The 16,592-nt window shown below is 35.1% G+C and overlaps 1 protein-coding gene and 1 pseudogene across 2 annotated transcripts in view; both read left to right on the plus strand.

Annotated features, from left to right (window-relative positions):
* The window catches only part of SEMA3A (sema domain, immunoglobulin domain (Ig), short basic domain, secreted, (semaphorin) 3A), a 310,684-nt gene that overhangs the window by 29,016 nt on the left and 265,076 nt on the right, over nt 1–16,592 (plus strand). The window lies entirely within an intron of this gene.
* Nucleotides 1,193–1,854, plus strand: LOC102867088 (annotated as a pseudogene).

Raw genomic sequence — 16,592 nt, forward strand, 5'->3', positions numbered from 1 at the left:
GATTAATAATCTACTGAATTATGAGTATGAGACTCTAAATGAAGTGGTACAATACTAAACAAGTTGGCCTGTCTCCACTGAGAGGTGAACATTTATGTCTCTCAAACAAGAAGACCCCCGAGTGAACTGGGCTTCCAGTTAGGTACTGGACTGACAGCAACTTGGCTGTCACCTTTTATTAAAGGTGCTGATTTTCCCTAACATTGGAAGTGTTAATAAGGAAATGATATCTAAAATAACTTTTTTAACATTATTTAAAAAATAACTCCCATATATTTGTAACAATAAATGATGATGAAATTGCATTAATAATCACCATTTATTATTTATTAGTAAGAAACAGTGGATAAGATTCTTACGTAAGCTTCTTATTCATTCTTTCAATGTCAGACAGAAGATAGTAATTTCCATAACTCTATGGATGATGAAAGCAATGCCAAAAATTCTTGATATAGACTAGACTATCGTGTTATTTGCATTTCCAAAGGGTTCACTAGATGTAATTTTCCTTTTTGTTAAGCTAAAACCCCCAAAAATACCTAAAATCTTGGAATAATGTTTTTCTTCATCATCATCATCATGTAACGTTGAGTGGAGACCAACTCTTAACAAACCCTCCAACATGTTTTCAGAGCTGTAAGTCACATGTGAGGAGCTTGCCCATACTTCTCCCTTAGACAGCTGGTGGATTTGAATTGCCTTCCACCAGAGCTCCCTTTTCTAAGTATGCTGCTTTTATGTGCTGTCGAGTTGGAGCCAACTCTTAGATGATCCTTCAGAGGGTTTTCAGAGATAAAAAATTTCATGGGAGGAGACTGCCCATTTGTCACCCATGGAACAGATGGTGGATTTGAACCCTGTACCTTTGAGACTACAGCACTGTTTCTTACCACTAGACCACTAGACCTCTCTTCTCTAAGCATAAAGGCTTACACAGAAAAGACACAGTTGAGAATTGAGGTGGTGACGATGGTTGGCTACCAGTGTAAACCTAGAGCCAAGGAAATCAGGTAACTGAGGGACACCTCAGGCTCAACTCATTGCTGTCAAGTCGGAACTTACATAACTGGCCCTAATCGAGTTTCCTAGACTTTAAGTTAAAGGAAGGATAGTATGCATCTTTCTCCTGTGGAGCTCTTGGTTGATCCAGACCACCAGAGAAGAGTGTTCTTTGGGTTCCTGATCTTCCACAATGGGTGATACGCAGCAAGTCAGTGCCCTTCCACCAACTCCAATGCAGTACATAAAGGAATACACAGATGGAAATATGCAGGAAGACCTTGCTCCCAAGCCTCTATCTCCAATTAAAATAGTTATATGATGTTTGGCAACCAGTTCCAATGTGATGATCTTATCATTTGTCCTTTGGCAAGTCAGGGCCTTGAAAGGGTCAACTCAGTATGTCTATTATTATTAACTTCTTAGACCTCTTAGCTATCTTGATAAGGAGCCCTGGATGTATAAAGCAAGAAGAGAAGCTAGGTGATTTCAAGCTGCTTTTTATATACATGCATCATCTTGTAAATAAATACTGACCACACCAAGCAAGAGAAACTTTGAGAGTGATGGTGGGAGATCAGAAACACCAACGTCTTGAAACAGCTGAGAGATTTCAGAAGCACCAGGAATGAGTCATTGAGATGATTCAAAGTTGTTTGGCTTCTTTGCCTGATGATTTGCCACATTTGGAAGCTGGAATAATAGTAAAAACTGAACCGATGGATGTGGATGACAGTAACAATTGTACTGGACAGAATGAACAACAAAGAAAATTCTGGTCACAGGAGAGATCAGATTATAGAGAAGGACGTTGCTTTATGTCACCTCACTGATGAAGTGAATGAAAGACCATGAAAGATTCCCACCCAACTCACTGCTTTTCTTTTGTCCCTTAATTAAATACCATTTATAAGAAAAAAAAAAAAATACCATTTACATTAGTTTATTTTCTCATGGACAGTCTCAAAACAGGTATGAAGAGTCATAAACAACTTTTCCCTTGATGCAATTTTTATAAAGGATGATCTGTCACAGGGGGTGGTTTTACTTTACAGCAGGCGGAGACAAATGAGTACCCTTACATTGTTGTTCCTGTTTCTGGAGTGCTAGTGCAATTTTGAAGATATCTTGAGGGGAAAAAACCCACCCTAAAAACCAGTTGATGTTTGTGACAAGAATAATTTCAATATCTTTCTCAATGTATATTTTTATAAAATTATGGATTTCCAAAAACAAGCTAAAAAAAGGCACAGCACAACCTCAGTCATAGTTTGTTCAAATGAATCACAATGTACAATTTTTACCAAGTGCATATATAATAATACATTGTGTAGTTTAATTCACTGAAATAATACAAGTTATATATAAAGGTATAATTCCTGGGGGAAAACACTCCAAAATCAGGACACTTCAGCACCACCTCTTTCTTTTGTTGATATTGAATTATTTCATTATATTAACTGTTAGTATAGATTACAAGAAAGTAATATTTAAAATTCAAATAGGAATTCTATATTATGGCTGAGTAAAGATGAAATAATATAAAACCTTCTGTTATAAACAATTTGCTATCTAAATCCCTTTCTAACACCCAAATATCATCTCAATACTATTGGTAACTTGAAGTTGGGTCATTTAAAGTTCCTTAAATTTTAGCAAACTTTTTGACAAGTGATTGAAATCATCGACTAGACTCCTTTGCCACATTTTATTTCAGATGCTTTATTGAGGGTATTACTTGTCAGCATAAATGAAATGGCCAGCCTTTATGAAATGCTAAAAGGCTCATTAATCTTTCAAGAAGGAAGAAAAAATGTGTTTAGATAATGTGGCTGCTCTAGTTTTACGTGATGAGTTATTCCGTTCAGAGATAAGAACAAATAGCATCTATGAATACCATACATTATACGGATTTGTTTTTTATTTTGGGTTTGTTATTTTTTTTAAATTCAACTGTTTCATTTAAGGAAGTGTTTTGCATGGTGGACAAGTATCATTTAAAATAGACTATTTAATGTACACATTAAAAATACCCAAAATCTACCAACACAAACTTGTCATCACTATCACAAACATTGTGGAGGAACCAGTTGTACATTGTTGTTGTTGTTGTTAAGTGCTGTCGAGTCGTAGATGACTCATAGCAACCCTATGAATGAAAGTCCTGGACACTTGTATATCACTTTCATCATTTCTCCACGTTCATAGAGTTCCCAAAGGCAAGCCATTTCAGAAGTGGGTGCCACTCCTGATTCCAGGCTTGTTTTAATCGGGGAGCTCCACCCCACTCTGTCTGCATTGGGAAACCAACCATTTAACACATTTGCCACATCAGTGTCACAGTGTTCAGCCTAACAGCAACCATCAGTTACCACTGTACAGCAAATGGGCAGACAGTGCTATATTATATCATTTTAGGAACAGATAATTTGCTCTTAGCTTCATTTTTTTCTTGTGATTTCAGATGCACGTTCTTTTGCCTTCTAGAACCTTCTCTTTGGCTATTTTAACTTGCTTCTTGGCTAACTTTTGTTCATATCATGTTGAATTCATTAGCTTCTCCTCTCTGATTTCTTGTCTCTCTCAGTAAATGACCCTTTGCGACAGAGTATCTGCATCATCCATGCTTCTGAGTAGAAAGCTTTAAGTCATAGGACATTTCTCCATGGTGCTGCACTTCACTTTACTACGTCCTTCCGTCCATAAACAGTAACTTTTATGATGAGTTCTGAAAGATAGTAGAGTGTTAAAACTGAAAGATATTACTTTTTCTAAATAACACAGAATGGCCTTTAAAAGCTGACATGGTAAGACGCACCAGATATCCTATTCCATAGCCCGGATAGTAACTAAAACATTAATTAATATATGTTCTTTCTGAAAATATAATTGTTTCTTACTGCATTTTTTCCCCTCTGAAAAGATACAAGGTTAGGGAAATAAAAAACTTATTATCCTTTAGGGATAATTTTTAAAATTGATTGTATTCCTAAGGCTCTTTCAAGTTTATATTTTAGGAATATCTATTCAGATTGATACTTAAATTTGGTTTTTTTATGTTTTTTTAAAGCTTAGAGACTTTGTAAAACAAATGTAACAAAATATAGCTGGGATTGGAGAATTTCTGAATGCAGGCAAAGTCTAGATGTAGCCTAGTACTGGTTGTGATACATATCAGAAACTGAAAATAAAACAAAACTCTAAATACTCAAATTTACATACTTAAAAGGTTGACAGCAGAATAAAAGGGAATAACATTTTGTGATGTGAAAATTAAGAGAACTTTAAATTACATTTAAATAAAATATCAAACACTACTATTTTTTGAGAAGCTTGTTATGTTAGTTATCACATCCATTATTGCATCTGTTTGCTACAACTGTTCAGTTGGTATTCTGTCAGCTCCTGGAGCCTTATTTTTGTCAATACCTTCAGTACTGCTTCATACCACTGATTCTTGTTCATACAATACTTCTTGATATTGGTTAGTGTCTACTGATTCCTTTTGGTAAAATAACTTACAGAACTTCTTCTTTTAATATACCATTCAATATTTTTCCCTTAGAATCTTTCAGTATGGAAATTTTAGATTGGGGTTTTTTCTTCAGTTCTTTCAGTTTGAGAAATACCAATACATTCATGCTTCCACCCCCACCCCCACCAATAGATTGGCATTACTTAGAAAGCTTTCTTTTGCCTGCTCAAGCTGTCCTTTGAAAATTTCTGTTCAACTCTTATTCCGTTGCTTCTGTCTTTTTCTGCCGCTTCCTTATGCCTGATAATAAGCTTCAGAATATCTTCTGAAGTCCATCTTGGTTCTTTTTTTCCCTTTTTTTTTTCTGTCTTCTTAATAACCTTTTGTTTTCTTTATATATAATGTCCTTCAGGCATCACATAGTTCATCTGGTCATTAGTGTTGAATATATCTATTCTGGAGATAATGTTTAAATTATGGATAAACTCAAGGTGACATTTTGTCTTTTATAGATTTATTGGGTATGTTTTCATTTTAGTCAACTTCAGTGTGAGCTTATATATGAGTAATGATGGTCTGTGCTATGATCAGTCTATAGTCTTGCTATGAATGTTGACATTGAGCTTCTCCACTATTTCTTTCTACAGATATAATAAATTTGATTCCTGTTTTCTATTAGATGACGTCAGTGTATATAGCTGTTGTTTATTTTGAGTTTGTGTTTTGTGTTTGTTTTTTTAAGGTATTTGCAGTCAATACTTCATTATACTAAATCCTATCATATGATCTATAGCCTCATTTCTACCACCACAGCCATATGTTTTTACTATCAGGCCTTCTTCTTTGTTTCTACTTTTGCATTCTTAAACCTCCCCCAAAAACCAACAAAACAAACTTAAACTCATTGCTGTCAAGTCAGAACCAACTCATAGCTGACCCTATTGTGGATTTTCTATCAAAGGTAAATTGCATGGAAGGAATTGCCCACATTTTTCTTCCTTTAAGTCGCTGGTAGATCCAAACCTCTAGAGAGATCTTAACCTTTGGACTAGTGGTTCAAACTGATAGCATATACCACCAGAGCTTACTAGTTATCAGTTATCATTAATGTGTTTTGATTGCATGTTCAATTAACTTCAAATTGCAGATCAAATGTTGTTATTACATGTCATCCACTTGCCTGTGAGCCATAGCAACCCTATGCTGAACCTTGCTCTATCCTGAGCCAATCTTATTGTCTCTGGCACACCTACCCATATTACCTCAGTTACTATGTCAATCCATCTCAGTCAGGGTCTTACTTTCCTTTGCTGTCCCTCTGTCTTTCCAAGTATGGTGTCCTTCAGCAAGAACTAATCCCTTCTGGCAACAAGCCCTAAGTATGTGAGACGGAGCCTCAAGATCTTTATCTCTGAGAAGCAGCTCAGTTTCATTATCTCCTGAACAGACCTACTCGTTCTCTTGGCAGTCCATAGTTAAGTTAAATTCTCTTCTTCAGCACTACAACTCAAAGTCTTCAATTCTTCTTCTGCCATCTTTGGTCATTATCCAGCACTCTGATGCATAACAAGTAATTGTGAAAACCATGGCCTGCATCAGAATTGTGAAGACTATGGCCTGATGAGGATCTTTGTTTTCTTGATGTTGAGCTCCAGCCCATATTGTAGACTACATTCCTTTACCTTCTGCAACAAATGCTTCAGGCCCTCCTCAGTTTCAGCAAGCAAGTGAGGTTGTATCACCTGCAAACCACAAGGTGTTCATGAGTCTTCTTTCAATCCTGATGTCACATTCCTCCTTATAAAGTCCAGCCTTCCAAATGATCTGTTCTCCATATAGATTGAAAAGGCATAGAGGCAGGATGAATCCCTGACTCACTCCTTTCCTGATTTTGAGCCACGCAATGTTTCCCTGTTCTTTTCTGAGGGTTGCTCAATTTCTTAATCTTTTACTTTACTGGTCGGTGTGTATATCTGAATGATAGTTGTAGTCACAGTTCTTTCTTTTATGTATATTGATATTATCCTATTACTGACATCATTATACTTCAAAATATTCAAGTGTTCTTTTTCACAATGAGTACAACAGCATTCCTTTTCAATTTGCCATTCCCAGCATAGTTGCTGTTGTTATGTGCCATCAAGTCACCTGGGTCTCATAGCAACCCTATGTATAATAGCTCTGAACTCTGTTCAATTCTGAGCTAGTCTCACTGTCTCTGACATACCTACCCCCACCATTACCACAGTTACTGTGCCAGTCTATCTCAATGGTTATTCCTCTCCTAAATTGTCCCTCCACCCTTCCAAACATGATGTCCTTTTCCAGGAACTGGTCCCTTCTAACCACATACCCAAAATATGTGAGAAGGAGCTTCAAAATCCTTGCCTCCAAAGAGCAGCCTGGTTTCACCCTCTCCTGGATATACCTGTTTGTTCTCTTGGTAGTCCATTGTTCCAGTATAGCAGATGATATTACTTTCTAATTAAAAGAAAAAAGGTTACTACCAATCCATCTCAAGTCACTAGTGTTGAGGATGTTGATCTTTCTGTACTTTATTTCCTTTTCACCAACTTTCAACTTCCCTAGATTCATACTTTGTAAATTTCACATTCCAATAATTATTGGATATGTACAGCTATTTCCTCTAATTTTGAGTCTTGCTACATCAATAAGTGATTGTCCTTAACTGAGTAAAGCTTGATTCTATTTGAGTCATTGTAGTAAACTCTATTTTAAGGGGTCAGTTCTTATCCCTTCAAATTTTTAGTTTCTTCCAGCAGGTTCATCTTCCAGCACAAATGCAACCTTAGATGTACTCACTAACCTGTTAGAAATTTGGAAGATAGCTGCCTGGTCAACTATTGGAAGTGATTTATGTTTGTGTTCATTCCAAAAAACTGATCAAACACAATACAGAAATGATGGGGGGAAAAAGTCATTAATATCACAAGTAAATAATGTCTTACTGAAGAATATTTAAAAAATGCCTGGGACAATACATAAACAGGAAACTGTCAGAAAACTCAAACTAGGTTCAGAGTAGGCAGTGGAATAAGAGAGATCATTAACCAGAACATAGAAAGGATCACGAGAATGAAACAAAAGGGCACAATTCTGATCTGTTCTTTATAGGATTGTTAAGAGTCATAGTAGAATACCTAACAACAATGTATTATTATATAAGTACATATATATCTATGATATTTTCTCTTGGCTTAAAGATGCTTAATATCTGGACATTTGACATACAAAGTTAACTGACCCTACATTAAATAGTGCTTAAAGCTTTTCAGTTTTGTTCTCTTACAAAATCAGTGCAGTTATTTTACTGTTAAGACTAACAATATGAAAATGGGCAAAATGAGTTTATAGGTATTAATTCATTAAATCTGTATCATTTAAAAAATTTGATTATGTCTGAAAAAAATATTGTATAATTTTGGTTTAATTAATTTTCTCTTCTACTAGTTAGAACACATGAAGAGCTCATGTTTTTCTTTTCATTTTGATACTTACTTGAACCAGCCTAATATGACGTAAATTTCATAGTGCAGAAAATGAAAAAAAAATATCATGCTGCTTTATAATCAGAGTAAAATAACAGTAAAAAAGAAAAGGTTTTTATTATTATTATTAATTTTAGTGAAAATATACAGAGATTTTGCATTTTCATTCATTCATTGTTGGACTTTTCTCTCTGCCTACCCTCCCCCCACCAGTACACTCTTCACTTTGAAAAGTAAAAGAAAAATTCTTTCATTGTTTTACAATCCCTCCACCCAGGTCCACTCCACTATGCAACCTTCGTTCTGGACTCCTGACATGGCAATAATACCTAGTCACCTATCTCTTTTAAACAGTTTTCTCCCTCGTCTCTTTCAATGCAGTATACATTATTGAACCCATCTTTCTCAGTCTCTTCCCAACCCCAAGGTTGTCCTGTTTTACAACAGTGCATTATTCTGTATTTGTCCTTTTGTGACTGAGATACTTCACTCAGCGTAATGTCCTCCAGGGTCACCCATTTTTAAGAATATTTCACGAGTTCCTTGTTTTTCAGTGCAGCATATGGTATTCCATTGTGTGATTATATCACAGCTTCTCTATCCATTTGTTTGTTGATGGGCACTTAGGTTGTTTCCAACTCCTTGCTATTGTGAATAAAGCTACAGTAAACATGGGTGTGCATATCTGTTTGAGTGGCAGTTATGGTCTCTTTGGTGTTTATTCCCAGTAGTGGAATTCCTGGGTCAAATGGTATCTCTATTTGCAACTTTTTGAGAAAGTGCCACACTGCCTTCCACAGTGGTTGAACCATTTTACACTTCCATCAACAGAGAATAAAGGTTCTAGTTTCTCCACAACCTTGCCAGCAATTCTTACTGGGGTGAGATGATGTCTCAGTTGTTTTGATTTGTGTCTCTCTTAGGAAGATATTTCTAATACTTAGCATTAAACACAAATGTAACAAACTCATTTCTGTATGATGTATCCTGATTCACAGCAGACCTCTCAGACAAAGTATGACTACTGTCCTCTTCACAGGTGCTGACTGCCTCATCTTTCTTTTGCTGAACAGCTCCTGGGTTTCACCTATTGAACTTTTTATTAGCAGTGCAGTGCTAAAACACTGTGCTACCAGTGTTTCTTAGTTAAGGTATAATAATTATATTTTACACATTAATCTTCTCATTTATTGTTTCATTTTAGTTTTCACAAATCATACATGCAAGTCTTATCTAGCTGTTCTAGATATTGCACTGCAAACTCGAATGAATGAGTTTCAAATCCAGTAGCTGCTCTGTGGGAGAAGAGTGGGCAATCTCCTCCTATGTGATGAAATGCCTCTGAAAACCTGATGGAGGGTTAGCTGTGAGTTGATTCCAACTCAATTGTACTCAATAACAATAACATATAACATTAGCAAACTGTTCCATGAAATACAACAATATAAACTCAAAATTAATTCACTATCTTAAAACAAGAAATTTATGTTATTCTTTTTTAAAGGATGAATGTTTCTTGTGTTGTTGTTGTTTTTTTTTTAATATGAGGGTAAGACACTTTGTAGTCTTTGTCAGCAAAGATCTTAATTTCTATACTTACATGTGATTTACATATTTACAAAGCTTCCCTTACTTCCAACTCTTATAAATTCCTCAGTTCTAAACTCAACTTGTCAATAAGAAAATGCAAATATCCCCCCATCTTCCCCCTGCACTATAAACTCAAAAAACTCAAACTTATGCAAATCTTTCCCCACCTTCCACCCCAAAGAGGAAAAGAAATTTTTTTAATCTTTTATACGAAGCCAAATGCAGTAAGAAACCTTGACATCTCATATGTTATATTTTAACACTGAATCATCAAAACTTGAAACTCAACTTTATATTCATTTTTTGTTGAAAAATGTCTGTTGCTTCAGAAGTAAGCAGTATATGTTGATTTTGTCCTCAAATTGAAATCACTATTCAGGGGATTGGAGTGCCATTCTTTATAATTCAGTGTGATAGTGTATTCCATCACCAGCAGCTCAATTTCTTTCTTTCACCATCTGTTCATTCTTTCTTCTCTCTCTGCCAAAAATCGATAGAACTCAATGAGCAAAATTGAGCTGTTCAGCTACCCAACCATATTGGGATTATTTTGTTCACAATACATTGACCTAGTTCTTACACTGGTCCAGTTTAATTAGGTAAACCCTCTGTTTATAAAAATGCACATTTACTAAACTGTAAACATTAAATGAGTGTTATAAAAGCAGCCAAAATGTTATTGTTTCAACAGTCTAGATTTTACGATGGCAACACTTGGCAAACATCAAGCCACACACTGTCTGTTTCCAGCTTGGAAATCCCTTTATGCAGCAAGAGCTTTTCATGAGGATCAATTGTACACAGCCATGCAGATTCTAGAATTAAATTGAAACCCAAGGAAAAGATGAAAATATTCCCAGGGAATGTAACAAATAGATACATAGTTTTCTGAGTACAAGTCTATCACATTATTTAAGATTCCCTAGAATAATTTTGCCCACTTTATTCTATAATAAAACTCAGAGGAAAAGCATTGCATACATCAATTTTATTTCTTTATAATATTCACCAATATAGATATAGCCAAGTAACACAGTGGGCGATGTGTGATGACATTTTCTATAGAATTCAAAAATTATAATAGAGTTTAATATTATGCAGACTTATTAGCATAAAGGCACCACGAGAAAAAGAATCTCATAAATTCTGTGTAAAAAGTTACTGTCATGAAGGACCCTCAAAATCTTTGAGAAATTGTAGTAGCTGTGCAATATAAAAATTATAATTATATTAACTTTATTACCAAAAAATCACTTTAATTAAAAGGATGATATGGCAGGGCTTTTGTAAATAGGCTAGGAGGAGATATAAAACAATGTTTGCAGAAAAATATATTCCCATGACACGGCAGTGAACCATCCTAACCCAGAATGCCAAGCTGAATTTGCGTTCCGCATCCTCCATCAGGCTGTGCTAACGAAGGGGTATTCACCTGAAGTCTCATTCATCTTCACAACCTGAAAATTGAAATTGCAGTGCGCGCCCTGACACACATATTTGTCATTTCACTTTTTAATGTTTTCACCCATCTTGCTGGAGCTTTCCATTGTGACAGGCGCTTTATTTTTTAAGTGAACATAGAGCAGAGGAAAAAGAATTCAGTAGCTCTTAGGGAGCTCAATGTCAAACAAACTACTAAAAGGGAGAAGAGGTACCTTCCTTTTCTGTGTAAAACTTAATTGATTCACGCCAAGAAACTGTTTCTAGTTATGGTCATTTGTAATCAACTGTATTTGCTTGTACTTTAAACTGATTTCCTCTTCAGTATGCACCTTAATAATATTAAACATTGTAACTGCATCTCTAATGATATTTCCATAGAAATTCTATCCTGTATGTTGTAGATTTTCCACTGTGCACTCTTAGCAAAATGTTAGTGTTTTTATTTTCCAAATAAAAGTTCAAATTTACAAAATTTTTTTACAAAATATAGCAGTTTAAAGAATAGATGTGATACTCATTCTCATTAGAAAACAGTAAATAAATTACAATTAATTAAAAAAAAATCTCTCCTTACAATTTTTCGTTTACACTAATAAATAATACTCACAATGTAGAGCCTTCATATAGATATAGAAAAGCTAGTAATTGTCAAAATTCTGAAGGTCAAGGAGTGGCATCCACTTCCTCAACAACATGCTTCTGGAAACTATGAACTTTGATAAATGTCTATAGATAATTGTAAAGGGGCTTCAGGACTTTTGTTCATAGGGTCGCTATGAGTTGAGTTAAACTTAAAGTCAATCAATAGTAACGTTAGTTGAATAAAACTAATACTTTCATCCTTCGGATTTATTATTGTTTTATTTTTGAGTGGTTTGTTTTTTTGTTTGTATAGCTTTATTTATTTATTATTTTTTTTTAAGGAAGGCTAGGATTAGGAATTGCAAGGAAACATTTCCAAGCATGTTAATGGTGTTTCTGATATTATTTGATGTTACCCGGTTAGTTTTTATTCATATATAACATACAATGGGAAAACATAATGCTGCTATCATTTCTCCACACTATGATGTGTCTTATTTTATGGAAATAGACATATTGTTGACTATTTACAATATGAATTTTATTTTTATCACAATAATTAATATCTTGGAGAATGTGGAATTCTCATTACTATATATAATAATTACATGGTGAGATGATTGATACCCACCTATTTCAGTACTTGGAGCATACCCTGAGAATATGAGAACTGAGGCACAAACTGAGATTTGTACACCAGTGTTCATAGCAGCATTATTCACCATCGCAAGAACATGGAAACAGCCCAAATTTCCAACTACAAGCAAACAGATTGAGAAATTATGGTACATTCACACAATGGAACACTATGTAGCACGCAGGAGAAATAACTTTGTAAATTAAATTATTACCTAACTTGGGAGGGACTGGAGAGAATTATGCTGAGTGAACTCACTTAGTCACATAAGAATAAAGTTTGTATAAGTATGTTATTGTAGAATGAGTATAAGGGTCCAGTAGTGGTTGGAGAGACTGGAAGCAGAGGGATGTGGATGTGCAGGGGGAAGGAGGAATTAATCATTTCGTTGTACAATTTGATGGTTGAGGGAGTGAGGGAAATTGGAAGAATTTGTTCAAAATTTGTATTTGAATTTTGTAAATACTAGTAGAAGAATAAAAAAAAAGGCAATGCAAAAAAAAACAAACAAACCGATTTCGTGACCTCCCATTTCCAACTGGATATTGATTACATTGTATTTAGCATGTTTTAAGAGTTTTACTAAAAAAAAAAAAGACCACCCTTAAGTCTGTTGCAGCCTGCCATTAGATTTCCAAGATTTTAAATCTTTATGCAAGGAGACTGTCTTCTTTGTGGGAGAAGCCTGTCCATGCAGAGGAGTAGGCGTAGGCTAGTTGAGTTGAACTGCCAGCCTTTCAGGCTAGTAACTGCATATATTAATTATACAGTATGATTCAGAGCTCACTCAGTTACAGCCAGGGCTTATTTTAATTCTTTCTAGTTTAAACATGAACTCTCATACAAAGACAGTAATATTAAAGATTCAAATAGATGAGAGAAAAGTTAAATCGTAATCTGGAAAATTAATTAAGTTAATTTTAAAAAATAAGAATATAAGAAGAATAAGAAGAATAATAAGAATATAAATCGGGAATAAATACTTAGATATGCTGCTAGGTGGTGGTGGTGGTTTGGTGTGGCTGAGTTGACTCCAACTCACAGTGGATTTATGAACAGCAGGTCTGAACTTTGTCCTGTCTTGGACCACCCTCACATCCCTCTCCTGCTCAAGCCCATTGTGGTAGCACTTTGTCAGTTCATTTTACTGAGAATCTTCTCTTTAATTTTATCCTCTACCCTTCCCAACATGCTGGCTCTCTCCAAGAACTGTTTCTTCCTAAAAATACGCCTAAAGTGAGAGGAAGTTTCACCCTTTTTACTTCTAAGTAGCACTCTGTAATTTACTTCCATCAGATTCCTTTATCTCTCTTTTAAATATTCTGTTGTGTTTTGGAAATATTTTAATAAAAATTAGATTGTCATTTTACATACTCAGTACATTGACTGACTTTTCACAATATGTCAGCATCAGCGTCTTTCTCATTCTGGCTGTTCTGTTTTCATTAATCTGGGGTTTGTTTTTTTTTTTCCTCCTTTACCTTCACATCTTTGATCTAGGGTAAAATTAGACAATTAGATTTTATTTGTATTAGAGGAAGGTGATATTCTTTATTTCATTAACTACCTCAGTCTTTTGACTAAGTGTTTTTTGGAAAAGTTTGAGTTTCAAGTAAAATGTACATCCCAAGGTATAGATGGCCTTCCTTCAGTTTACCTTGGTCCAGTTAGGTAAGTGGATTTTTACTATTGAAAAACTGAATTTTATTATACATTTTTATACTACTCTATCTGGGCTCATCCATTGTTTTTGTCTTTGATTGAACATATGATGGTAATAGCTGAGGTCCAATCTAATTCAGCGGAGGTTCGTGTCACATCAGGTTTTAAAATAAAACTAATTTATATTCTTTACCTAATTTATTAGTAAAATGATAGAAATTCATTAAAAGAATTTAATAATCATCATACATTCTCCTCTGGGTTAATAAAAGAATTATATCCTTACTTGAAGCATAGATTTCTTTTAATACTAGTCTTTGTTGCCATTATGTGCTGCCAGTTTCAGCACCGACTCCGAGCTGATCCTTCAGAGATTCTTCAGGAACTTTAAATCTCAGGAGGAGACTGTCCATCTTTGCCCAGAAAAGCAGCCAGTTAATTTGACCCACAGGTGTTTTGGTTGGCGGTGCAACGCCTGACCACTAGGCCATAAGAGTACCCGTAATCTTCCAGGTAAGCATGTGGAAAATCTCTTCCTGCCTTTTGGTGGTCTAGTAGTAAGAAGTTGTGCTGCCAGTGTAAAAGGATGCAGTTCGAATTCATGAACTCCTCAATAGGAGATGATAGACGGGCAGTCTCATCCTATGTGATTTACAGCTTCTGAAAACCTCTGGGGAAGATAACTACGAGTCAGTTTCACTAGATGGCACATAACAACAACAACTACATATTTGGAAGGGAGCTTTGGCGGCCTTGTGGTAAAGGCGTTAAGGTGCCAAGCAATTTGAATGTATCAGCTGGGAAAAAGATGGGTAGTCTCTTCCCATGTGATTTACAGCCGCTGAGAACCTAGAGCCCAATCAGCTATGAGTCGGTTCTGACTCCACGAAAATATGTTAAGTTGGACTATATATTTGGAATATTATTTTTAGTTTATTTAGGAAAGCAAGCAATAGCATCACAGAAGACATTTAGTGTTTTAATGTAAAAAATATCTGTATAGTTTATGTTTTGAAAAATCTAAAACGTTGGAAACGTGTCAGAAATTAAGACAATAGAAAATACGTTACAATGGTAACATGTAGGCAGCAAAAGAAAGTGTTTTTAAATACATTATTTAAACAATTTAAGTAAAAGGGGGAATATTCACATTAAGCTTAATTTTGCCACAGTCATTTGAATGGAGGAAAAAACCCAACTCGACATACACCTGTTTATCTTGTTTACTTTTTTATTGTTCCTTTTCAGAAGCAATATTTTCTCATTTAAATATCATCCTGGGACATGGGATTTCAGAATGTTATTCATCTTCATATGAACTAACTGTAACCTGAAACATACATTCCCTGTTCTTCTTTGGTAACACCTCATTTATTAGTGAAGTAAGACAAAAAATGCAGATCAGAAGTACAGATCATCAAATGACTCCACCAGCTTCCAAACCTCGAGCTTAGTCAAGATCGCAGACTTCTGCATTTTCTAGCAGGCAAGCTGTTAACTGTGCCTTCCTATTCTCCTATGGCCTATTTCAATGATTTTTTTAATACTCAATTTTAAAATTTTTAAATAATCATTAGAGTGCTTTTCAAAATTAAGCCATTTGAAGGAGTAATGTTAATATTTATGAGTCTGTTTATTTTTCCATTTATAGGGGAGAAAGTCTATTACAGTAACCTTGATTTTATTCCCCTTAAAGTGATGTTAGTTTCAAACCATGAAATGTGGATAGAGAATTCACAAATTGTGTATCTGAGTGATATAGTGATATAGAAAAATCTGCACTAGACGATTAATATTTCTGTCTCTTCTGATTAAGGCCACTGTCAAATGTTCTACTCTATTCTTTGTCCCATAATTTATGCTTATTTATAACTGTTGTTGTTGTAGGTTCTTCTTATAACCTTCTTTTTCTGGTCTGAGTGTTTGCCCCACTCACTTCTCTCTTTGTTTTATATTCAGATCCCCTAAGAAAGTAAATTTAATCTTTTCATTAGCATTCAATAATAGAGTGTTCCGACTGAAAAGAGTTCTTGTGCCAAGCCATGTCAGAGGCATAAAGACTGCAGACTTTGGCTCAGACAGAGCTCCCTAATCCATTATATTGTGGTTGCAAGATATAAGACAGAGCAGCGAGTTCTATATAAAGCTTCAGCTCCTGTTTTCAGACAGTGGGTATATGCATATATGGATGTGTAGTGTTTAATGATTATAATCCATTTTCATTTGCCACCTAGATACCTCCAAAAAGATGTCCTAACAGTACCTGAAGGTCACATGTGATCTTGCAGGGTTTCAATTCTGAGAAACTCTTTCTTTTCTATCATTCCCTACTTGTCATCAATTATTCCACTTAATCATCCATGTACATTCTGTACCGTATACACGTCTTGTAATAGCATTAAGCAATATTCTCAGGAAATTCTGATGGCTTAATGGTGAGGAGTTGCTCTGCTAACCCGAAAGCACATGACTTGAATCCACCACCTGTTCTGCAGGAGATAGATGGGCAGTCTCCTCCCATGCCATTTGCTGCCTCTGAAAACCCTCTGGAGAGTCCATTATGAGTTAATTCTGACAAGAAAGCACACAATAACAGAACAACAACCCTCAGTGTTCTCAGAGACTGTCTCATACATTTTTTAAATGTTCATTAAAACGAATAAAATTCAATAAAAAAAAAGAATCTTGCTTGCAT

The sequence above is a fragment of the Elephantulus edwardii genome, unplaced genomic scaffold, assembly GCF_000299155.1.
Source record: "Elephantulus edwardii isolate Elephantulus edwardi_28Jun2011 unplaced genomic scaffold, EleEdw1.0 scaffold00183, whole genome shotgun sequence".
Classification (NCBI taxonomy): domain Eukaryota; kingdom Metazoa; phylum Chordata; class Mammalia; order Macroscelidea; family Macroscelididae; genus Elephantulus; species Elephantulus edwardii.